Source organism: Dendrobates tinctorius, unplaced genomic scaffold (genome assembly GCF_039654945.1).
Source record: "Dendrobates tinctorius isolate UK_male_01 unplaced genomic scaffold, ASM3965494v1 ptg000158l, whole genome shotgun sequence".
Taxonomy (NCBI): Eukaryota; Metazoa; Chordata; class Amphibia; order Anura; family Dendrobatidae; genus Dendrobates; species Dendrobates tinctorius.
The window spans coordinates 36,786,533-36,812,592 of NW_027361825.1; the positions used below are offsets into that span (position 1 = coordinate 36,786,533).

General features: G+C 43.0%; 1 long non-coding RNA gene across 1 annotated transcript; it reads left to right on the forward strand.

Moving 5' to 3' along the window:
* Positions 1-14,573: 14,573 nt before the first annotated feature.
* On the forward strand, positions 14,574-25,676 carry LOC141052108 (uncharacterized). Its single transcript, XR_012220744.1, has 4 exons — positions 14,574-14,730; positions 22,947-23,124; positions 23,216-23,260; positions 25,206-25,676. It is a non-coding gene; the product is annotated as an uncharacterized lncRNA (long non-coding RNA).
* The last annotated feature ends 384 nt before the right edge of the window (positions 25,677-26,060 follow it).

Here is a 26,060-nt window from a genome sequence, read left to right on the forward strand (position 1 = left end):
TAAAATTTTATCTGATTTAAAAAAAAAAAAAAACGTTCAGGTCCGGGCCTGTGTGTGAACGAGCATGTATGAGTGGCCACCAAAAAAAACATCCAGTGGAAGTGTGTTGCGGAGTCTTGTTAGCTCAAGTTACCCCCAAACATGCACATACTCAACTCGTTCCCCAGGTCGGCGCTTTGGAGATGTGTGGTGCCTCCAGAACATACATTGCCAATACCAGCGGTGCTCGTTTGTCATAAACCTGAAGTTCAGGTACTGTCTGGGGTGAACTCTGGATCTGGGAGTCACCTCTGTAGGTGATTCCCTGATGAGGAGCGGTTTTGAGGGTCCAGAGGCCCCTCATTGAGGGAGGGTACTGTCACGATCCATTCTGGATTGTGACAGATAAAAGCATACGCAACCTTTTTTTTTTTTTTCCTTTAAGCTGTTTGCTTAAAGTTAGTTTTGCCCCCGGTGGCCATTAGGGTCATTACACAGTGGTGTCTTTTGTTCTAGTTTGCCCCCGGTGGTGGCTAGCATTATTGCACGGGAATCACTAGCAGGTGTGATTACTCTGGCTCTTGTCTGTAAAGGAGTGTCGCAGCTCTCACTCACTGTTGATGATATTGGTAATTTCCAACCATCCTTGGTGAAGGAAGGAGATTGAGAGGAGTTCCTTGCAGCTTACTCAGAGTCCTGGTGTGGAAGGAGCTACAGAGTGGAGTTCCTTGCAGCTCTGACAAAGCCTTGGAGAAGTACCAGCTATTCTGGAGGAAAGCTGTACTCAGGTGCTGGGCTCTGTTGCTGGGAGCGATAGCAACAGAGCAAAGCTAAGTGGTGTTTTCCCTGTTTGTGTATTTTTCCTTTGTGTATTAGTGCAGCGGTGGGATTAGTCTCTGCACCATCCAGCTCACTAGTAAGGGATAGGTGCAGGGTGAGCTAAGGTTTAAAGGTATCCTGCTCGGTGACAGGTGAGGAGCCTGTATAGGGAATGTGAGGAGTGCAGGGACACAGGCTCAAGGGAGTGCAGGAGGTCTGCACGTCCCCATTCCCTAGAGCAGGGACCACCGTTGTAAGGGTATGTGCACACACTGCAGATTCACCTGCGGGTTTTTTCCTGCGGAACCGCAGGTAAAACCGCAGGTAAAGTGACCTGCGGTTTTGCCCTGCGGTTTGACACCTGGACAATGGAATAGGTGGCAAACCGCAGCAGAATCCGCAGAAACAATTGACATGCTGCGGAAAAAAAACTGTAGCTTTTCCGCAGGTAAAAAAACGCAGCGTGAGCACTGCGGTTTTTAAAACCCATAGGCTAACATGGTAAAGTACCATGTTTGCGGAAATGCTGCAGATGCCTAACTGTTTTCCCCGGTGTTCCCCTTACTCTGTAAATTCGCCCTGCTGGAGGCAGTGTATCCAGCTACACATGTAATTATTGAAATTCGCCCTGCTGGAAGCGGTGTATCCAGGGTCACGAGTGTCTTAGAAATTCGCCCTGCTGGAGGCGGGGTATCCAGTCACACGTGACATCAGTGAGGTTTCTTTGGATTAACCTTGGTCTACTAGAAATGTTATAATGCAGCACTATCCTGATCTAATCATGTACAGTGGGATCGGTGTATCTGGCCTGGTAGCCCATAATTACTAGTTTGCGACCAAGGTTAATTTCCCAGGGGTTCTGACCTCATTAGCACAAGGTAGGGTTCAGGTTTGTTATGTGAGGTGTTATGGAAGCAGCCTGGGAATACTGCTGATCTTTAGATAATAGTGGAAATTGTGCAGAGACTTCAAACAAGCCCCCTGGGGAAAGTATGGGAACAGGTATCTGCACGAAGGAGCCCGAGGACATGTCCACAAATCCTGGCGCAGCTGAGTCATCGCCTTACTGCAAAAAGTACTCATGCAAGGACTAGCTTGCTGTGACTGCCGTTTTGCTCTTTTGGGTGTATGATGGGGGATCCCATCTGCTCCTGAATCCGGGCCGTGCAGTGCTGTGCTTTACCTGTAGTGCTAAAGAGGAAATGTGTGATAGGTGCAAGAGTCGCTGGAGATACCCGCTTATCTGCAAGAGTTTCCGAAGCCCCTAAGCCCGGTGATCCCGGCCCCCACTACTGTACTGCAGCTGGAGGGTCCGAACTCTTAAATCTCGAGGTAGCCATTTAGTTATATCTTTGAGCCCTGCAGGTTGGGGCGCACACACAAGACTGTATATGATGCAATAATCAGTATATTAGACGTTTCCTATGCTTTGAGGTACATTATATAAAACTTTATTGACGCCTCGGCTCTCAGGATATAGGATGACACCCAGTGCATTCCTGGCGGCTGAGACGCTGAATTATAAATTATTTTCGGATCAGTACAGTGAGTTTTGCTGGAGTAAGAAAACATAAAATATTTTTATTAATGTTTCTTCTCAGACTTTTCTTTTTTGTCTTTTTTCACTTTCTTATCTTTGGGTTTTTTCTCCTTATGTAATTTCTTTTCCTTCTTCTTATGCTCATGGCCTTCCCCGTGTGACTGTAGAGAGGGAACACACAGGTTAGGAGTGAATGTTGCGTACTGGATATACTGCGGTAATACATGTGGAATAGATTTTCTGCATCAATTCCTCCTAATTGTCAAGATCTCTGCTTGCTGTCATTACAGGTTTATTTACAAAAATATTACAAGTTCTCCCCTTAGAAGAGAAGTTGCTGATGATCTCTGGGGTCCAACTGCTGGTACATCCCAGTATTCTGGGAACCCTGGAACCAGGCTTTGCAGAGCCCCATCTGGAATGGAGCATATGTGTGATTGCTCGGCCTCCGTTGCATTAATTTTCCATGGGACCTGCTGGAAATCGTGGAGCACTGTACTCTGTTTTTCCGACAGTCCCATAGACTATGAATGGAGCAGGGGTCGATCGTGCAGATTATAAGACCGTTTGGGAATCTAAAGTTAAAGGATAATGGATGTCTTTAAGTGCATTTTATTGTTTAAAGGATTTGTATCAAGATTGTAAGTCACTCCCTATCCATAGGGTAGGGGATAACTTCCTGATTGCTAGGTGTCCGGCTGCACGGACCCCTACGAATTCCAAGAACAGAGCAGATGTTGATCATGAGAATCTGTGCTGCGCTCCATCTCCAGCAGTCCCATTGACATTGACTGTAGCAAACGTGCGCAAACTCAACCTCCTCTTTATTCAGAGCCCTGTTCTAGGTATTCCTAAGGAGTCCCAATAAATAATCCCCAATACCAGGGGTGGGGAACCTCGATGACCTTTTATCAGGCCCCCGAGCAGATTCTCAGGGACCGCATTCTTGGGCAGGGAGCTGTATTTTGATTGCCACAATCTCATTAATTTCTCTTTGCTCTGTTTGCACACCCTGCCCTATACTATGGGCAGGTGTTATCTTTTCATCCTGATTTAAGCTTTTTTTTGTCACATTTTTGTAAAGCAATTTATAATTGGATTTCAAGAAAAATATTGAATTGTTTAGCTGCTAAAGCCTGTATGCATTAACATACCTAACAGATTCTCAAAAAAAGTAGAACTTTTGATATGGTCATAAATAAGTTCAGGAGAAGAAATGGTTGCAAACCCTGTCATCAAATAAGCTTTCTGTGGGATTTACTAATGACTTATTCTGAAGTCTGCCATGTACAGTGATACATAGAGGCTGTGGAAGACAAGCAATACAATTTGTTTTTTCAAAAGGCTATATAGGTAAAAATATATGCATTTAGGTTTTAAAAAAAACAAAACAAAAAAAAACTCCCGAAGTTTCTATCTTGGTTACGGCAATAGGGAGCAGTGTATCAAAAAATGTTAGTACTGGATATATTATGAAATAAAACTGGACAGAATTCTAGACCTGCTTAGATTATAGATGACATTAATCCTGACGATAGGCATGAGGCCTGTTTTATATACTATCATGAGACCTGTTTTCCTTATGGCCAAATTATGGCAGTCGAAGGGTATGTGCACATGACGCCACCTTCAGGTGGATTTCTATTGAAAAAGTGCCAAAATAATGAGCATCATGCACAGCAATGTTGAAACAACTCACTGTGCACTTTTCCTGTATTTTACCCATTTTAGACTCCGAAAGCCATGATGCGGCTAACAAAAGTGACCGACCGCTCCATTCTTCTGGTGGCTTCGACTTGGAAGCTGCCACTATGCTATATAGGAAATAAAAAATAATAATGGCACAGAAGGCATCCAAAAGAAGTTTTGAGGAAAACCGCACCAACATTTTCCTTAAGCTTCTTATGCATCAAAAACACTGCAAGTACGCCAGTGTCTTAAAGGCGCCATGTGCACGTACCCCAAAGCAATCCATGTATTAACACATCTCCTTTGGGTACCCTCTTACCTTTCCTTTTTCGCAGTCACTTCCACTTGAGCTGCTGGAATCACTGGAGTCACTGGAATGGCCGTGCTCGCCCTATGAAGACAAAATCCTAGAATATCACCCTATGTTGTTACGTATATATGGCTGCAATTCCAGGACCATCTATCAGTCGCTGTACCTTGTGGCCTCCTCCATGGCCATGGTCTCCATGCTTATGGCCGTGCTTCACGTCACCATGTCCATGCTTTTTAGCTTCCTCGACTTTCTTTTGGTCGACTGCTACAAAGAGATAATGTAATATTATTTTAACTGATCAATCCTAACCAATTACATAGAGGGAAATATATAACTTCTTTACGTATGTGGAACATTCCTGTAAAACGCAGCTTTGCCTGTTCGTTCGAGGGTGTCATGGAAATTATTTACTGTGCAATAGCAGCAGGTTAGATATGGGTATCACTTCTTAAGATAAAGGGTGCAGAGATCGGCCATTTGTGGCTTCTTTTCAAGAAGAGCTGACAGATATTGATATGCGCTGGTCTGATCTGTAAGACGGGTCAAATTAGTGTGAGCTGCACCATGGGTCTGCGTGGATGAATGGCTTTGGTGCAACGGGCATGCAAGTTATTGGATCAGTGTGCGGTCCTTTGTTCACATGGACACCACACTGACCGAAAATACCGCCATCCGGACCCATATTATGCACCATATTTAAGTATTTCAGACACTTTGTGATGCTTGTGGTAAGTGGCTTTTTTCAGTATCTGGCATAAAACTCCTAAAAACGTTGCAGAATTTTAGACCAATTTGTACATTTTTATGATCGTCCCAGCCAGCTCTGCCAAAGTTGGCCAAGCTCACCCTACAAATTGATCGTAATTTATGCTGAAAAGTAGCTTAAACAACACCAGAAATGCTCTGGTGCACGTCGGTGGAAAGATACACCAAATTGACTGAAGAGCCGCCACACACCTGAATATGTGCATCTGCACTCCAGTGCTTCTTTCCTTAAGACTGCTGTGCAAAATGCCTGAGACTGACATGTAATATGTCTAAAGGGCATGTCACACTAAGCAATATCGCTAGCAATATCGCTATAACTTGTGACGTTATAGCGATATTGCTAGCAAGATCGCTGTGTGTGATACTTACCTACAACCCGCTCCCCCGCTGGTTATCGCTGATCGCGCGAGAACGTCCTGGACTGTTTCTCGTCATCAGCTTCCTGCGACGCTTCCTGCTGTGACGACGAGCGACGCGTGGAGCCGGGCGGGAGGACGCAGGATCGCCTCGTCTGACAGGTAAGTAGCGACCCCCGTCCCCAGCGATGTCGCTGGTGAGATCTGCCTGAGTGGCAGCTCACTAGCGACCACTTAGCGATGTACCAGCGATCCTGACCGTGTCATATCTCTGGTCGGGATCGCTGGTACATCGCTAAGTGTGACAGTACCCTTAGACTGTCATGCAAAATTCCCAAGACTGACCCTTAGACTGTCATGCAAAATGCCCAAGACTGGACCCTTAGACTGTCATGCAAAATGCCCAAGACTGGACCCTTAGACTGTCATGCAAAACGCCCAAGACTGGACCCTTAGACTGTCGTGCAAAATGCCCAAGACTGACCCAAAGATTGGCGTGCAAAACGCCCAAGACTGACCCTTAGACTGTCATGCAAAACGCCCAAGACTGACCCTTAGACTGTCGTGCAAAACGCCCAAGACTGACCCTTAGACTGTCGTGCAAAACGCCCAAGACTGACCCTTAGACTGTCGTGCAAAACGCCCAAGACTGACCCTTAGACTGTCGTGCAAAACTCCCAAGACTGACCCTTAGACTGTCGTGCAAAACTCCCAAGACTGACCCTTAGACTGTCGTGCAAAACTCCCAAGACTGACCCTTAGACTGTCGTGCAAAACGCCCAAGACTGACCCTTAGACTGTCGTGCAAAACGCCCAAGACTGACCCTTAGACTGTCGTGCAAAACGCCCAAGACTGACCATTAGACTGTCGTGCAAAACGCCCAAGACTGACCCAAAGATTGGTGTGCAAAACGCCCAAGACTGACCCAAAGACTGTCATATGAAAAGCTAGTCTTAAATTCCCCCTACAGGTGTGTGCAAACGCTGCGGATTCTGCTGCGGATCCGCAGCAGTTTCTGCTGTGGTGTAAAGTACCATTAAAATCAATGAAAAATGAAAACCGCTGCATGTCACTTCTTTGTGCAGATTCCGCTGTGGTTTGGTACCTGCCCCATGACAGGTGTCAAACCGCAGGGGAAAACCGCAGGCTAAACTGCAGAAAGTCTGCAGATAAACCGCAGATCTTTTGACCTGCGGATTTACCTGGGGTTTTAGACAAATCCGAGCGGAAAAATCCGCAGGACAATCCACAGTGTGTGCGCACACCTTAAAAGTTCACTGCCTACATATTAGGATTAGTAAATTCCTATGAGCCCCATGCACACCCTCTGGAGTAAGGAGTGTTCTCCTGTCATTTGCCCACATCACCCACCCTTTTTAACACTTATGTGTTCACCCAGCCCTACCTATTAGCCTCTAATCTAGCAATGATTATCTTCCAGGAAAACAACTGGGGGGGGGGAGGGGAGGAGGGCAGACAGAATACAGTTTTCTCTACACTCAAGATATCACTATAATTCCACTTTTGTTATATGGGAGTCATTATCTTTGGCATGTCTTGTGTTAAATTTATCACCGTCATAAAAGCATAAACATATTCAAAGTTCACGTTTCTGTCTAATTAAAGGAGTAAAGAAGCAGAAGTACCACACACAACCTGCTGATCAGAGTGGCGCTGTTTCTTTAGGAGATGCATGCATCTTTTCTAATTGCAAAAAAAAAATTTATTTAATAACAATATGACAGGGGTGCTAAAAGTTGAGAAATGAAGATTTTTTTTTTTTTATCTGAACAGATTCAAGATTTAGAGATAATTAATGTTTCTCTCTTTTTGACCTAAAATGTTTTCTGGTACAGAACGCCAACTCCTTGCAAAGTGTAACATTCTGGATGCCTGTAGCCACCTCCAGGTGGGGAATGTATGAGCTACAGTAACTGCATTGGAATGGACGCTATAACACAACAGTATGCCATAAGCTCTAAAGGGCCCCCTAGTGGTGGCTGCAGACGCACAGAATTTAATTGTTTGTTTCTATGTCCTGCAAAAAATTTGGAGCTCTGTATCAGATGAAAAAGCTAAGGAAATATTAAAAAAGAATTTTGAACATGGGCAGAACAGTGGCTCAGTGGTTAACACTGTAATTTTGCAGTGCTGGGGTTCTGGCTTCAAATCCCACCAAGGACAACATCTGCAAGGAGTTTGTATGTTCTCCCCGTGTTTGCGTGGGTTTCTCCCGGGTTCTCCAGTTTCCTCCCACACTCCAAAGACATACTGATAGGGAATGTAGATTATGAGCCCCAATGGGGACAGTGCTGATAATGTCTGTAAAGCGCTGTGAAATATGATAATTTTATATAAGCAATGCCAAATAATAAAAACAATGCATGTAGCCATCACTAGGGGGAACGTATGAGCTAACTGCATTAGCCTCTATAATACAACTTTATGCCATAAGCTCGAACGCTCACCCTAGTGGTGGCCACGGACAGAAAGAATTTAAATTATTTGTCTCTGTGTCCTGCAGAGAATCGAGTTCTGTATCAGATAAAAGAAACTCTGCACCAACTAAGGATATATTAAAAAATTAGTGGTGGCGTCCTTTTTCTTATTTCACTCCATCCTAAAAGGCAGATGGGAACAGAGCCTACCGCACGTATACATTATGCAGTACTGCTTCCCGGAGCGATCAGTGGATCTGGTGCATACTATAAGGTGTCTCTTACCTGCAGACAGATTGAAGTCCATTACTTGTGTGTAGCTCTGAGCGGTGGCACGGATACACAGCGCTAGGTGTGTCCTGGACTCTTTATCCTCTACTGCCTGGAGGAGGTGACTTGATGAAGAATGGAGGCGGCATCCATCCTGGCTAAAAATATCAGCTTACAGACCGAGTGTTGTGCAGCGCTGCCAGGCTAAATATTCTTGCTGGAGGGAACCTTGAATTATCTGGTTCTGGGGCATCATGAGGCTTGGAGCTGTGTACACAAGCTTGGGCTGGATAGTCCTGCCTGGCCGTGTGTTTATTTCTGTGCAAAAATAGCAAAGAAAAATCACATAATTTGGCCTAAAATAAGAGACGCATACTAGGGCAGCACTCCGCCACACTGTAGGCCGTTCTTGGCCGTAAGCGAAGTACACCATAGGTGTAATATGAAGTTTGGAGGGGATATTTTTTCTCAATAATCAAGTGGCATAAGACACTTAGTAACTTTCAGTATGTTTCTTCTAAATATTACAACTTTTATTGTAGCTCAGAGCTGCATTTACAAATCCTGTATACTTCAGAGCTGAAATCTTACAGCATTCACTGTCGGCTCAGTGTCAGGATAGAACTTCCTCTACTGAATCTGCCCTTTAAAATGTAGGAAAAACGGACTGAGTTTCACCCAAGTTTGGTCCGAGTGTCATCAGTTTTTCTCAGACATAAATAAAAAAAATTCCCTCTTCTTTTCGTATGTAGCAGTCTGCGAATCAGACTGCACTCAGATGCCATTCGAGTGCGGTCCTACTTTTTTTTCATGGACCCATAGACTTGCATTGCCGATTTTGATCCGACACTCGAATGAAAATCGGACATGTCTAAGCAAATATGAACTGATGATTACGTCCACAGAAAATCATGGATGTGTGAATGACCCCATTTACAATTGTAGTTGAGTGCTAGCCGTAAAAAACAAGGATAGTGTGCGAAAACGGACGTAGGAATGAGGCCGAACTCTCCACCTGCATGAGCAGAGCCGACTGGAGACAAACTTTTTGACTCTTTCAGATGACACTAGAAAAATTGTGACTTTAGCTGTGAAGTGGAGTGAGTAAAGGCTCTAACTGAGGATGAGTCCAAGATTTGTAAAATCAATGTAACAAATTTTGAATGAAACAATTTTGCAGGTAAAAATATATTTAAATTTACTTACATTAGTATATTACAGAATTTACTAAAAAATGCCACCTCTGAAAGCTGCCCCGATCTTCAGCTCCTGGGAGCTCTTCTTATGGTTTGTGTAGAGGGGGCTGGCTGACAACTGTCACAGCCGATGGGTAAATATACAAGGTGGCTGGCTTACCTATGGAAATGAGCAGTTGGCTAGTCTGGCCACATTCTGACACAGGAAACGCTGTCCTGTGTCTGAAACAAACCTGAAGAGGAGCATGTGGGGATCGGAACTTCTAAGCTGAAATTGAGGAACGTACATTGGTACGTTTGCGTAATTTACTAATTTAACCTCTTCCTAATATCTGCCATATGTGTACGATGCATTTCAAGTTCTACTGTATGCAGCTGGCTCAGGAGCGGAGCCTGCTCCACACATGGTGGGTAACGGTTGTGTATACATCCTCCCATATAGATGCAGCTAGGAGGCCATCAGTGTGCCTTTTCAAGTTTTTCAAAGACCTATAGAATTGCATTGGTGACTTTGATCCATGAGTTGGATCAATAATGGATTTTTTCCATTTTGTTTCATTCTGCAAAAAACACAGCTCCGTAGACTATAATGGGTACATGCTGTATCCATGGAAATAGATGTTTAAATAAGGTCCAGGCTGGTTTACAGTCCATGCTTGGATGCGGATACATGGCCTGACCGCCGAGTCTCTGACCTCAGTTCGAGCGCTTTTTTGGTCATATTTACATGGACCATTAACTGGGAACGAGCGGTATTCGACCCTTTCTTACAGTGCTGTACAAATTAATTGGGACAAAGCCTTTTTAAGTAAAATCATAAGTTGGTTACCAGCCAGTGATTCAAACCAGTTTTAACTGCTTTGAACAGGCACTCACACCTGATCAAAGCAGTTAAAACTGGTTTGAATCACTGACTGGTAACCAACTTACAATTTTGCTTAAAAAAAATGCTTTGTCCCAATTAATTTGCACAGCACTGTACTTTCGACTCTGCAAAAACTCTTACTGTTTCTCTTATTCATTCCCATCTGAACTATTGTAACTCTCTACTAATCGGTCTCCCTCTTACCAAACTCTCCCCTCTCTAATCTGTTCTGAATGCTGCAGCCAGGTCATATTCCTCACCAATCGTTACACCGATGCCTCTACCTTGTGCCAGTCATTACACTGGCTACCCATCCACTCCAGAATTCAGTATAAACTTATTACCCTCACCCACAAAGCACTCCCTACATCTCCTCCCTCGTCTCAGTCTACCACCCTACCCATGCCCTCCGTTCTGCTGATGACCTGAGGTTAACATCCTCAATCAGAAACTCCCACTCCCGTCTCCAAGACTATACACGTGCTGCGCCAATTCTTTGGAATGCACTACCTGGGATAATTCGATTAATCCCTAATCCCCACAGTTTTAAGAGTGCCCTAAAAACGCATTTGTTCAGACTGGCCTACCGTCTCAACGCATTAACCCAAATATCCCTGTGTGGCCCATTCAAAATGTTTTACCATAACCAGGTTCCCTGCATCATGTTCTCATATGCTTTATGCATTTAATAGCCCTCTGTGTCTGTACTGTTAACTGGTTCATGCAGCATCACAGGAAAACCCGATTCTTAAACTATGGCTGGTCCGAACAAGGAAAGCAATTGTTACCTTTGGTGCCTCCCCTTTTTCCTCATAGACTGTAAGCTTGCGAGCAGGACCCTCATTCCTCTTGGTATCTGTTATGATCTATGTGATTATTGTTATGCTGTAATGTCTATCGTCTGTACAAGTCCCCTCTGAAATGTAAAGTGCTGCGGAATATGTCGGCGCTATAGAAATAAAATTATTATTATTATATAGACTCGTTCTCCGATTCTCGCTCAGTCTAAATGTCCCTTTAAGTTTGGGTTATAAAACTATATTTCTACGTGTGGAGCTGTTGATATCTGATCAGGTCACACCCTTACATCGGGGCTTGTCAAATATTCATGGCTATTGTGTAAGTGCGAGCAAACAGTGACTCACGTCTCATCTCAGTAAGCTGTCACCAGTCACTGACCTTTCTTCTGTCCCGGCTACAGCGGGAAGAGCGTACAGTCCAAAGCTACAGCAGACACACCTTCCGGAAGTGGCTGCTACCTTAGGGCGTATTCACACTGCATTCCCATGTATGTCGGAGGGCTTCCCGAACTATCCCTCTGATGAATGACTCTTAGGTTACCTGTGTAGAAAAACTCAAAAATACATACCTTGTCTCTATACTTTATTTTTGTAACTTGTCTAGTGCAACCAATTACATTATTCCATAAAGCAAAAAAAAAAAAAGTACGTAATTGGATGGGTATAGGTAATGAGCTACAAATATATTTATGTCATAGAGAAAAATGAAAATCCATAAAGACATCTCTGGAGAGGGGACATATCACCCTCACATTGAATATATGGGGTTAATTATAACTGGGGAAGTGAGAGAGAACTTACACCTCAACCTACATTGTAGTAGGGACCTCCTGCAGTGACCAGGTGATTACAGCAAAGATCTGCTCTGAGAGCCAGACACTAAACCTGGGATTTGCTAAATCAAAGGCAGAGAAGTACACTTATGAGACAAGAGCTTCCTCTGTTCCACTGGTTCCCAGACTTTCTCCATCGTTTTGATATTTATGGTAGATATATTTTTGGCGCTGTAGAGATGGGAACCTGGAGCATTCACTCACATCATCGTAAGGCCTTTCTAATCCCTCCAACTTAATATCGCCCAATAGATGATGCTATTCATGCCATATTTCATCTCCATAACAAATCACAATAGGATATATATATAGTGTGTGTGTGTGTGTGTATATATATATATATATATATATATATATATATACACACACAGGTCCATCAGAGGTGTGTATTTAGGAGGTTCTGATTTTGTGGGATGCTTTTGTCATAATTTTTGCAAATTCTGATATAGCCCTGAAATTAGAGATGTTTTTTTAATAACCGGGGTAAATACTTTTTTAGACTCCATCATGCAGCAGATCCAGATGCGGTTCCGATAGTCACTGCTTCCTGACCTCACCAGGACAGAAATCTTGATGCAAACACAGAAATGACCAAAGCCTCATTATTTAAAAAGGGTTATTCTCAAAACCATAAAATTAAAAACAAGCTATTTTGCAATATATTAGTTTTAAAATATCTTTTCTATTCCTAAGAGGGATTTTTAAATCTATTGTGTGTTGCTTTTTTGCCAAGTTTACGGCTAACGCTGCAGTCTTATCAGAGGTGGTCGGTCTCCAAGGCAAGAAGTGAAACCCTTGCAAGCTCTTTGCTTTAAGCGCTGCTTAATCCGTTTAGTTTCTGTGCTGCTGTGAAGCTGCAGAGGAAAGGAGCTTTTTCGTGCAGCATCAGAGAATGCACAGTCCAGAACAGTGGCTCAACCATGGTGCTGGTCCGAACTGTAAATTATTACGGAGGGTACTGCTGTCCGGCAAGCTGGAAGAGGAGAGACAAGGGAGCGGTGCGCTTCTGATGAATGATCTTGCAACAACCCATTTAGTGGCCACTAGCCGTAAAGATGTGGCCAGGTATGAGCCTGCTCCTTATTGGGCAGCTGACAGTTACCTGGAACAGCAGTGATCGGACTTGCTGATGACAATCACTGACAGTGCCATTTAAATGGTTTGATTGAAAGCAAATCTACACTACAGCGAAGCAATCACAAGGTGCAGATGGGTAGCCATTAGTGATGAGTGAGTATACTCGTTGCTCGGATTTTCCCGAGCGTGCTCGGGTGTCCTCCGAGTATTCTGGCATGCTCGGGGATTTAAATTTCGTCGTCTCATCTGCATGATTTGCGACTTGAGAAAAAAAACTCAGCAAACAACAAGGTATCATTTATATTAAAAGTCAAATATCGTATCACATAGAATCACATATTGATACCCCAAATAATGGACAGAATAGAGGACTGATCGCTATATTACACAAGAACAACAACCAAGCAGAAAAAACGATCAGCAAGTCCAAAATAATCAAAATATGTAAATATTTTATTGAATAAATTACAAATATAATAGCAGGTACAGGGCGATAAACACCAAAGTGCTATGTGCAGTTCACAAACAAACAAACTGGACACAGGTGTGCTGCCTCAAATAACAAAAGCAATCCTTTTTTTTATGTAGAAAGTGGCAAATCACCACTTAAATTGGTATAATTCATATTTAGTCATTCCCTCAAATATGGTATCATAAGAAAGAAATTTATAATATCGCCCAAGCAGCAGTCATTAAGGCATAATGGCCGTATAGTATTACCAGGGATAAAGACATATAGCTCCCAGTACATACCCAGTTAGAATGGCCAAGCCACGAGGGAGATAACAGAGAGGGAATGAAGACAGCAGCACACCGGCGTCACCCCGACGCGCGTTTCGGTGAGCCTTCGTCAGGGGGATAACGCAAGTGAGTGTGACGAGTTTAAGAAGGAAATCGGAACCAATCGGCGAAGAACCAGAACTGATGAAGGTTGCTAAGGCAACCACCACAATGGATGCTCTCACTGTCTCAACCCAGGATGCACTGGGAGATCTCAACACAGCGCAAACACTGGGGAGACAGGAGGAGACAAACCGAGGGGGGGAGCCCATAAATAAGATGATGCCAAAGTTGACGCATGCGCCGTCATGCATACATCAACGCCGGCCGGCGTCCACGTCAGGGGAGGCGGTGCCAGTGCACATATCATGTGACCTGACGTCAGCCGCCCACAAAGACACCGAGAGCCGGCGGGCATGGAGGAAATAAAGCTCCTAAAAAAATGATGACAGGATTTTGTTTTGTTTTTTTTCTCACTATTTCACCCCACTTGGATTTTTTAACTGTTTTTTTCAGTACATTATATATAAATGATATTTATATGTTAATTTGTAATTTAGGTTTGATTGACGTTCCAGAAAAAAGAGGGTGAAATAAATTTTATGTCTGCATATAAATAACGTATATATATATATATATATTATTTTATTTACGTTCCCTATTGCTGTCCCTCAGGGAACTTGAACCTGAAGTAATGTAATATTGCAGTGTGTGGTAAAATTACCGGATGGGCTTTACATGGGGGGGAAAATTGAACATGGGGCAAAGCGGCTTTATGTTATAGGGTCAGGTCATGTGACGACAGCAGGCTAGCTGAGGTGACGTGTGCGGAGACTCCCGCTGACGTCACTGGCTGGCGCTACAGTTGGACGGAGGGGATGACGTCAGTGCGGAGAGGGGCGGAGCTAAACGCGGAAGAGTGAATCCAAACACGGCAGTGTCCTCAGCTGGGGCCCAGGAGCGGTATTCCCGGGGGCCCCTGCAGCCTGGTGAGCGGTATATCCAGGTATATATACTGTGTGCTGTGACGTAATGTGGGGTCCTCGGTATTTCCTGCTGCACACCTGTACGTGCGGTTCAGTGATCGACCATTGGGGGATTGATTAGCCTGGCCTGTGTAGTGGACAATGGTGGGGGATACAGATGTCCGGAGGGTGGAAGTAATTAGGGGGTGTCTGAGGCTAAGCGTTATATATATAAATCTCAATCATATAATTAACTCTTCAATGGGCCATAACTTTTTTTATTTTTCAGTTCAAGGTGTGTTTTATTTTTGTGGGAAAAATTTTATTTTTTTCTGTAATTTTTTAAAAGAGGTTTCATTTAATTTTTTTCTAAGTTTTAGTGTTTCTTTTTCTTTTTGTTATTGTTCAGTTCCATAAGGGGGATTTAACCCCTTAGTGACCACCGATACGCATTAAAAAGGCGGCCCGCTAAGGGTATTTATTCCCTTACTGCTAAAACAGCTTTCGGGAATAAGGCTGTAGTGCCCCCCCAAGGTTGGAAAATCTCCGGGGTCTGGGCTACCGAGGGTAGCGGAGACCCTGGAGAGCATGATCAGGGCCGGATTTTCCAGCGTCCAATCACTTGATCGCCGTTATTCACTGAAAAAAAGATAAAACTTGTGCGCACTGTTACAATGATTTCTCACTTCTGGCATGATATACATGTCAGAGGAGAGGGAAATGATGCCCCCCAAGACCGTCCGGTACCTCCATCATTCTCTCAGACCCTCCTGATCCAGACCCGGCGTCATCTTCCTGGAATGAAAAATGGCGGGTGCAGTGCACCTCCCGAGATCTGCTGGCTGGTACCCGGCAACAAAAGGGAATTTTTCCTATTCCTTTTGATCACGGTGATGGGGTCTATCACAGTGATCAAAATAAAAAAAATTATCAAATTCCCCCCTTGTCACCCCTTTAGTTAGCTAAAAATAAATACTTTTTTTTTTCCATTCTTTGCAGTTGGGGTTAGTGTGTTAAGGTTGGGGTTAGGGGTGTGTTGGAGTTAGAATTTTTTTTTTTTTCTTTTTCAAACGTAGAAAAAGAAATGACAGTATGACGACTAGTGTTGAGCGCAAATGCTCGCTACTCAGGTATGCACAGATCATCGCTGTTCACTGTATGGTTGCTTTTGGCTGTCTGACAGCCACAAAACATGCGGGGGCAGGGACTCTGACATGTCACTAGAGCACCCGCGATATTTGGTGCATACCCGAGCACCCAATGCAGGCTGGAGTAGCGAGCACTTGCGCTCAACACTAATGATGACCTAATGTTATCAAATTCTGTGTCGTGCCTGTGGGTTCAAAATGTTCACTATACGCCTGGATAAAATCTTTGAGGAGTCTAGTTTCTAAAATGGTGACACTAGTGGGGTGGTTTCCACTGTTTAGGCACATCAGGGGCTCTCCAAACGCGAGATTCCAGCAAATTTTACATTCAAAAAGTCAAATGGCGCGCCGTCCCTTCTGAGCTCTGCTGTGCACCTAAATAGTAGATTTGCCCCACAATTAAGGTATCGGTGTATTCAAGATAAGTTGCACAACATATTTTGGGGTCCTGTTTCTCCTGTTACCCTTGTGAAAATAAAAAAAGCTTGGATCTAAAGTAAATTTTTTGCGAAAAATTATCGTAAATTTTCATTTTTTTTCCTTCCACATTGCTTCAGTTCCTGTGAAGCACCTGAGGGTTAATAAACTTCTTGAATGTGGTTTTGAGCACCTTGAGGGGTGCAGTTTTTAGGAGAGGCTCCTGAGGAAGCCACACGTTAGTGGCACACTCGTTGGGTATCCTGCCCTGTCATGTGCGTTGACCTTCTTTTTGAACCAGTTCACCACACTTGTGTCTTGACATACACCATTGGCATCTTAACCAGTTGTATGTAGGTATTGCCCTTTTCTCATCTTATAAGTGGTCCCTTCTAGCACAACTAAGGCCGGGGTCACACTGGCGAGGAATACGGGCGAGTGAGAGGCGCTAAAAGCACGCATTAGACACGGACCAATGATTCTCTATGGGGTCCCTCCCAACAGCCGTATATTTCTCATCCGTATTCTACGCTCCGTGCCAATCGCAGCATGCTGCGATTGTCAGCGTACTACGGCCGTAGTACGCCAATGCAAGTCTATGAGTGCGCAAAAAATACGGATTACACACGGACCACACATGTGACTTGCGAGAAATACGCACCCGGTGTCTTTTAGCAAAGCCGGCAATTCAGTGCGCTATACAGTAATCTCACACTGACAGGTTTAATAAAGAAACGAAGGAATAGATATATACACATAGAATACATATATATATAAATATATATATATGCATTCTATGAGTATATATCTATTCTTTCATTTCTTTATTAAAACTGTCATAGGGCTCCATTATATGTCCATTTTGCAAGCCTGCGAGAAAATCTCGCCATACGGATTACATACAGATGCTGACATGCGCAAAATACGCGACCACACCTTGCTTACGGATGACATACGGAGCACTGTTTAGGGGTCATTCATCCGTATTACGCCTGTAAACTACGGACCGTATTTTGCGCAGGTTAGTGTGACCCCGGCCTAATACTTTCATGTGCAAACCTTGTTTTCCAGCAAATTCCCAGTGCACATGCTCGTTCAAGTGAATGTTACTTCTCCATTCACTAGCGTTACATATTTTATGTTTAATATCTTGCATGTTATTATTTTTGGGCATCTGAGCAGTGCAACCTTGTTATTGCCAATGCTGGGTACATTATCCCATGGTGGGAACTTCTGGGCATGGTGAACAGTACAGCTTTCATGTATTGTATATATCATCTAAGTTACCTGGGTCATACTTATTATTTATTGAGGTCATTTAAACTGTAAAGCGCTGCGGAATATGTTAGCGCTATATAAAGATTATCATTATTATTTTTATATGCTGCCTGACAGGGCTTGTCACCCTATTTTGGGTGATTGTTTGGAGTCATGTTATTGACTTTTTAATTGTTTTTTTTTAACCTTTTTGTGTAGTTCGCATCAATAAAAAAATACTTATTATTTCTGATGATCCCGCTATGTATAGCATGTCTTTTGTCTGTTTTGTGTACTAGTGTTTTCACTTGCTACAGGTGATACCATAGTTATTTATAGTGGTGCCCTCTGACCCCTTTTACACAGTTTTTAGAATGGTGTCACTTTTGGGTATTTTCTTTCATATAGGCCCCCAAAGTCACTTCGCATGTGATTGTGGTCCCTAAAATAAAAAAAAAGGGTTTTGTACATTTTGTTGTAAAAATGAGAAATCGCTGGTCAACTTTTAACCCTTTTAACTTCCTAGCAAAAAAAAAAGTGTAAAATATTTAGCTGTAAAGTGGACATGTGGGAAATATTATTTATTAACTATTTTAGGTGACATAGTTCTCTGGTTTAAGGGCAAAAGAATTAAAAGTTTGAAAATTGTGAAATTTTCACCAAATTTCAGTTTTTTTCACAAATAAAGTCATATCGAATAAATTTTACCACTATTATAAAGTACAATGTGTCACAAAAATCATTCTTAGAATCAGCAGGATCCGTTGAAGCGTTTCAGAGTTATTGCCTTATAAAGTGACACTGGTCAGAATTGTAAAATTTGGCCTACTCATTAAGGTTAGAATTGGTTCAGTCATTAAGGGGTTAAACCTGTGATCGTCTGGTCGCTTGTACTGTATACTATATTGGTTATTGCAGTATATTTTGATAATCTGGTCTTCTTTGAAGCTCGACCTGTGGTATCAGCAGGCCCTCAGCTGCCATGTAGCCCATTGTCACCCTGCAAATTTCTGTATCAACACCCCTTCCATGATCATGTCACTTAAATGCTGCTGTCAAACATCAAGAGTGGCATTTATATAGTTAAACAGCAGCGATCACAGCTAGCTCCATTCGCTGCTGTCAGAGGCAGGTTATGGCTGTATAACACAGCTGGTGCCTGCCTTGTGTTGCGCAGGCTCGGCTCCTGAACCCGCTCCTTAGGGCTCATACTCACTTGGGAGAGACTCGCACGAGTCTAGTGTGAGACTCTCGCATGAAAACCTGGCACTGCTGCCGGCACCCGGACCGGAGCGTGCGGCGGCATAGAAATACATGTAGCCGCACTCTCCGGTCTGAATGCTTGCCGCAGTGGCAGGTTACCATGCGAGTCTCTCCCAAGTGAGTATGAGCCCTTACACCTACATCATGACGTAATAGTCGTCATTGGACAGGATGGAGTAATAAGGTATGTTAAAACAATACATAACATTAGATAGGAAGGAAGTAAAAAGGCTTTATTAGAGGTTATCTAGGTGCAAAATATTGATGGCTTATTGTTGGGATGGGTCATCAGTATTAGATTAGTGGGTGTCCGACTATAGGCACATGTTACATTAGATAAATATACCAAGTATGACTAGGACACATGGTAATAATCATTACATATAATTAGTTTAAATCCCCATGTGTCCACTCGGATTGAATATGCCTATCATCAAATATAACATATCAAACGGAAAAAAACGATGATTAAAAGGCTTTTATCATTAATGTAAGAGAAACTTTATTGTTTAGAACCACAGATAAAACATTACATATCACCAATTGGGGGATAAAGGGGAAGTAAACATACACATATGTATAATGTGATTACACATCTAAAAAGACGCACATAACCAGCACCTGAGGTATAACCTATACACTTCCAATTATATAACTATCCACAATTAACAATTTTGCTGAAAAATAGTACATCAATCTCAGAATGGACACTATAATATTATGTCCTCATATCCTACAACCAATTTAGAAAATTCATATTGAATGACTATTATATCATGCCTCCACCACCGAGAAACTAACCACTGTATATATAACGGCCATAATTACTTGTAATAATAAACCTTATATGGTGTGGTACCTAGATATAGCCACTATCCTGGCCAATCACCCGTAATGTTATCTACAATACCGCCAACAAGTGGCCACTAAACATACCGTGGTGATTATCACCAGCAATAGCCACTGTGTACGACAAATCACTTCACACCATAATGGCCATTCTCAGCAATCGCCGCCACATATATAGGTAGCGGCCCATATTAAATCAGTGATTACCGGCAGTGGTGGTCAGGAGGTGAACAGGTGCCTGGGTAGCGCGTCCGCCCCGACGCGCGTTTCGGACCTGCCTTTTTCAAGGGGCCCCTTGAAAAAGGCAGGTCCGAAACGCGCGTCGGGGCGGACGCGCTACCCAGGCACCTGTTCACCTCCTGACCACCACTGCCGGTAATCACTGATTTAATATGGGCCGCTACCTATATATGTGGCGGCGATTGCTGAGAATGGCCATTATGGTGTGAAGTGATTTGTCGTACACAGTGGCTATTGCTGGTGATAATCACCACGGTATGTTTAGTGGCCACTTGTTGGCGGTATTGTAGATAACATTACGGGTGATTGGCCAGGATAGTGGCTATATCTAGGTACCACACCATATAAGGTTTATTATTACAAGTAATTATGGCCGTTATATATACAGTGGTTAGTTTCTCGGTGGTGGAGGCATGATATAATAGTCATTCAATATGAATTTTCTAAATTGGTTGTAGGATATGAGGACATAATATTATAGTGTCCATTCTGAGATTGATGTACTATTTTTCAGCAAAATTGTTAATTGTGGATAGTTATATAATTGGAAGTGTATAGGTTATACCTCAGGTGCTGGTTATGTGCGTCTTTTTAGATGTGTAATCACATTATACATATGTGTATGTTTACTTCCCCTTTATCCCCCAATTGGTGATATGTAATGTTTTATCTGTGGTTCTAAACAATAAAGTTTCTCTTACATTAATGATAAAAGCCTTTTAATCATCGTTTTTTTCCGTTTGACATGTTACATGAGGCAAGTATTGGGGCATATGACTGCTTGGGATCCCCTCTACTAGCAGATGGTGCTTTAAAAGACTCGTCGCAGCCAGGTAGTGTAATAATATAAAGGGTTATTCCAGTAGCATGAAGTGATCTCCTATAATTTCTATATTGGTGGCGGTCCACCCACAAGCCCCTCCTCACAGATCTCTAGAATGGGGCCCATGCTCGACCAATGCTCCATTCAGTCCCTGTGGTTGGAGCCCCACCGATGTAAGAGGTATCACCTTTCCTAAAGGCTAAAAAAAATAAAGTGAAAGAAAAAAAAAGGGAAGGGGAAATATTTGGGATCTCCATGTCCATAAACATCCAGTCGGAGTCCCCCTGTATTGGGTGCAGTGCAAGGCTCGGATTACCTCTGTGCCATTGTGTCCATTGGTAACAGCAGGTCTGATTGGTGCACGTCGGACCCCACTGATTACTTTGGGGTCCGGTGGAGTTCAGGGGTACTTTCTGTTACTTTCATAGTCCAGAATACTAATCCTTCCTCCAAAACAGCCAGAAAACGTGCTGGAATTTTCTTTAAAAAAAAACCAAACAAACATCTTGAGTAGCTGTGAACATCACCTCATCCAGCAGGGAACTGCGGATGGTAACAAGCATTTCTATTCATTCTCAGCAAACAGAGATCCTTGTGTACGGAAAATGGAAAGTTGCAGTGACTTATGAAGTTATAACTATGTTACTCTTCAGTTGGGTTATGTTCACTTCACACCTCACTTTTTTCCTATTAAAAGTGGCTGTTTTTGTATTTTTGGGGTCAGATTTACCCTTGGGACAGAATGTACAGAACACAGAAATTATGCAGTGCCGACTGACCTATATTTACTTATTTTTTTTGTGCAGTAGAAATCACTTGTAAAAGGATCCAACTGGGTAGATATCCTGTTTGCATCCATTTTTTTTTTCCAAAAAATAACAGTACCTTTGAACAGATTGTGAGGCTGGAAAACTAAGAATTTCTGCAGAGTTTCTAGCTGAGTCCCATTCACTGTAATGGTGCAATATTCAGGACAAGCCTTTACTACATAGAGGCTGCAAAGCTTGACGTCCCCCGACGCCTCCAAACAGCTGATTAAAGGGGGTGATGACATTTGCATCTTGTTGATTGAAAATCAGTGCCCATATTAACAATAAGCCATCAGTATTCTTAAAGGGATCCTGTCCCCTCAGAAAATGATATTTACCGCTCCTGAAACTGCAGCTGCAGGAAGAAAATGAGCAGCATTTTGGTGACAGCTCATGGTGTGGCACATTATTTATTTATAAATATTTTTTCATATTTTATACCATTTAAAAAAAAATAAAATACAACTTTTCAGTTGTTGATTTTTTTTAATGACGCAATGCTTTTAATAATATACTGTATATATTTTTTGCTGTTTTGAGTGGTGGTGGGTGATTAGGTATACATTTTTTTTTTTTTCCCCATATTCCTTCATAATAAATTGGAGCGATGTAGAGGTATTGTTTTTTCCTATAGATGTCTGAGGGTTCTGTATTGCAGTGTAACCAAACTTTAAAAGAAAAACTTTTTATGTTATGGCCATCGCTCAGTAGTTTTGATGATGGGAATCCAGGTCCTTAGACCAGCAGTGATTGATTAAAGGGGATCAGTGATCAGATATCACAGTGAAGACTGTATGTATTATTAAATAGATCTTACACCGGTGCACTTACTATGAAAATTCAAGTTAGACTGTCTTTATGATCCTTCTATTAAATGAGCATTTTTTTGTTAGGTCCATCTACAGAGTGCGAGAGATCATGAGTAGAGTTGACTGAATTTGTTCGGATTTGGTCGCGAATCTGAATTTTCCATATTGGTGCCCTATTCATGACGAATGTATGTTTGATGATCAGTTCCGAACATATTTGGTCATTTCTACTCCCATTGACTCTAATGACGTTCGGCTGTGTTTGACGATTATTGTAAAAACAATATTTGCTGCCGATCGTATTCAGAACCGAATCCGAACAAATTTACTCAACTCTACTCATGAGTCCCAGTGTTTTCAGTCTCCATACACTCAGCCTGTTGGAGAGTTGCAGCTTGTACCGCAGCAGGAAGGAGAAGCTGTCAATCAAACTAAGTGGGTGGAGATTGATATTAAGGATTAAACAACCTTTCTGACATGGATTGTCAAAGTAAGTACACCAGCCTCATCAGATCTAAGATAACTATTTGATAATATGTTCAGCTAACAGACTGGTGTGAGGCCCCATAGAAGATCTATCAGTCTGCACACTGCTATGAGGAGGTGACGTGTGCCGTCCTGTAACTCTCTATTTTCTTGCAGGGTCTGTGGGGGTATCAGCGCCCGCTTCAGGGTGGGACGGAGGCAGGATGGTGTGTGAGTTCTTTCTCCTCTCATCGATCTGGTTCGTGGTGGTCATATTTTGGATGGAGACCATCAGTATGTGGCTATTCCTTTGCCATTTGTTCCAAGACAGAGCCATGTACCAGTGGGGAGACAGGTATGTGTAGGGGTCCACACAGGAGACTTCTTAATACTGCGCCGTGCCAGGCGAGCGCCATGTAACACTCTTCTTCTGTTTCCTATTACAGGATTTATGTCACCCACCCTGACCAGATAATGTACATAATTATAAGGTGAGCGTGGAGCCCAGAGCCTGGAGCCCTGCACCACCGCTGCTGTATTTATGCCGCTCGCAGACGGAGCTGCCGTGTGTACACATCGGGGATGAGGCATACTTATACTGGGTTTAGCAAATACTGAGCACCGTCCTATGTATACAAGTGCAGCAGAGCCGAATATGTCATTTAACTGTTTGGGGACAGCATAAGTATAGCTTTCTGGTACATGTGCAGAACAGAGGAGACATTGAAGGGGGTTGTCTAGGATTAGAACCAGCACCACTCTTATCCATGGGTTGTGTCTGCTATTGCAACTTAATATCATTCAAGTAAAAGGAGCTGAGCTGCAATACCACACACACCCTCTGGACATGGGTGGCACTGTTTCTAAAAAAGCAAACATTTTCCTACCAATGATAAACACAAATCTGCTACATCAGCATATTAATATATGTTCATTCCAGATGGAAGTCTAGAAGCTGAATCTGAGGGGCAGTAATATTCAGCCCCCACCACCATTAAGGGCGATGGACGACATCCTAGTGTTGAGATAATCCTGTTTTAGATGTATACAGATACATTTCTCCACATAGTCATTAACCTGATGTATAACATCCGGCCCCCCGCCATGCCGTCTGCCTTTACTAATGTAGCAGAACGGCTGGTGGTGCGGAGCTCACTGATACCAGCACGGTCCTGTAATAGGAGCAACTGGGGTAACAAGTCCGTTCATTAAATTTCTTTCATCCTAAATCTTCCCCCATCACCTGTGAGTGATATTATTGAGAAGTGGAAGGAAGCACAGCAACTCAGCCATGAAGTGGAGACCTCGTAACAATACAGGACAGGGGCCTGACTGCTGAGGAGCAGAGGGCAGAAAAGACACCACTGCTCTGCTGACCCCATAACTGCACAGAGTCCAGACCTCCGCTGGTATTATCATCAGCACAAACACAGCGCCCCCATCAGGAGCTTTTGTGGCCGAGCAGCTGCATTCAACCGTACATCACCAAAGACAATCCATGTGTGGATGGAGTGGTGTAAAGCCGCCACCACTGGACTCTGGAGGAAAAATGATCTGTGCAGTGACGGGACACACTTCTCTATCTGATGGAGGAGTCTTGGTTTAGTGACTGGCAGGAGAAGGCTGCCCCCTGATTGCATTATGCCCGCTGTATATTTTGGTGGAGGAGGATAATACTATGGGCTTGTTTTCCAGGGTCAGCCCCTTAGCTCCAGTGAAGGAAAATCTTTACACTTTAGCACAAGACATTTTGGAAAATTGTAGATTCCAGTGTTATTATTACGTAGACCTGCGGTAACATATGGACAGCGACACAACCTAAAAAGTTGTGTGCATATCTTTAGGTCTGCTGTACTTGCGCAACATGGTTTTGTAGACATCTGCATACATGGGAAGCTTTTCTTAAGGCCACTGCCCTACAGAGGATAAATCCTATACAATGGATCCATCTGCCACTGTCATAAAAGTGCAGTCGAGATTTTTAAAACGCAATGATGCAAAAGATGATTTTGTTCTTGTTTTGTTATTACAGAGATGATATATTTGGTGTAACCGTGACCCCCCCCCCCCCAGTGATCTGTTGTAATATATGGGGGAGCCTGGCATTAAAAGCAGAGGGCAAATAAGGCGCTACCCCAGAAAATGGCCCTTAGAGCAGTTGTCCCAGTAATCCGGAACTTTGCAGTCTATAAAGAGTTAAGCCTTTAGTATGACCTGACCCCCAGGCCAGTAGGTGATAAGCGCAGGGTTATAGATTTTATCAAACCCCTGGTAGCAAAGACCAAATCTCTTATTGGACCATTATGGTGACCTGTCTGTCCTTTAGGATTTTCTAGGAGTCAGGGATAGCCAATTATTATGTAAGATTATATCGCCCTCGGATGTCCAAAATAGATATTGCACCATGTATTCATTGGGTTGTATTTTCTCTTCCAGAGTTGATTCGATGAGGTAACAAAACCACGATGTTGCCAGGATTTACAGAGGAGATTGGCGAGTATCGGACATTTACTCATATCAAGAAGGGAAAAGATGCAATTTTAATGATCAGTATTTTGTAGATTTGCTTTTATAATGACTGTTAATAGCTGGGATCCAGGAGGTGTCGGTACAGGAGTGGTGCTGGAATGGTGGCTCTCGTTCTGTGCTTGGCAATGGACAGTCTGGGATTCTCTCCCATTAGATCTGGGGTTTGATGGTCACCTTGGCGCCTTCTTATACACAGCGGCTGAACCTTTCAGCAGAGGAAGCCGAGCTCCGGGAAACCCTCTTGGAACGGGGTCTTGGATTTTTTTTCGTTACAAGAAATGTGCTTTGCGCTAATTAAATCAATTTTCTTTTAGCGGTCTCCATTGATTTCTGGATTTTCTTCATTTTTTTTTTAAATAAATCTAATTTTCAATTAAATGTCAGTCTTTTCTTCTTTATTGTTGTGTGCAATTAGCCAATTTCATTCCCGTTTTGCTTTAAGTTAAATTGTTTGTTTCATGTATAATCTTTGTTCACTACTCCTCTGCCTACCAACCTTCTTCTCCGAGGGGGCAGTGTGCTTTTGAAGATCGACCATTCGGATCATGGTTGTGCCGCTGACCTGAACTATGTGCTCTCTGAAGGAGCAAGCATAGAAGAGCTTTCTGCTTCAGCATCGAAGGAGCACAGGGAACTTTACCCATTTAACAAGATGGGACAACACCTTTATTTTTTTTGTTTAAAGATCTATTTTGGTTAGCTAAGGGCTCATGCATATGGCCATATTAACCTCCAATTTACAAGGAGCTATGAGCCTGTATA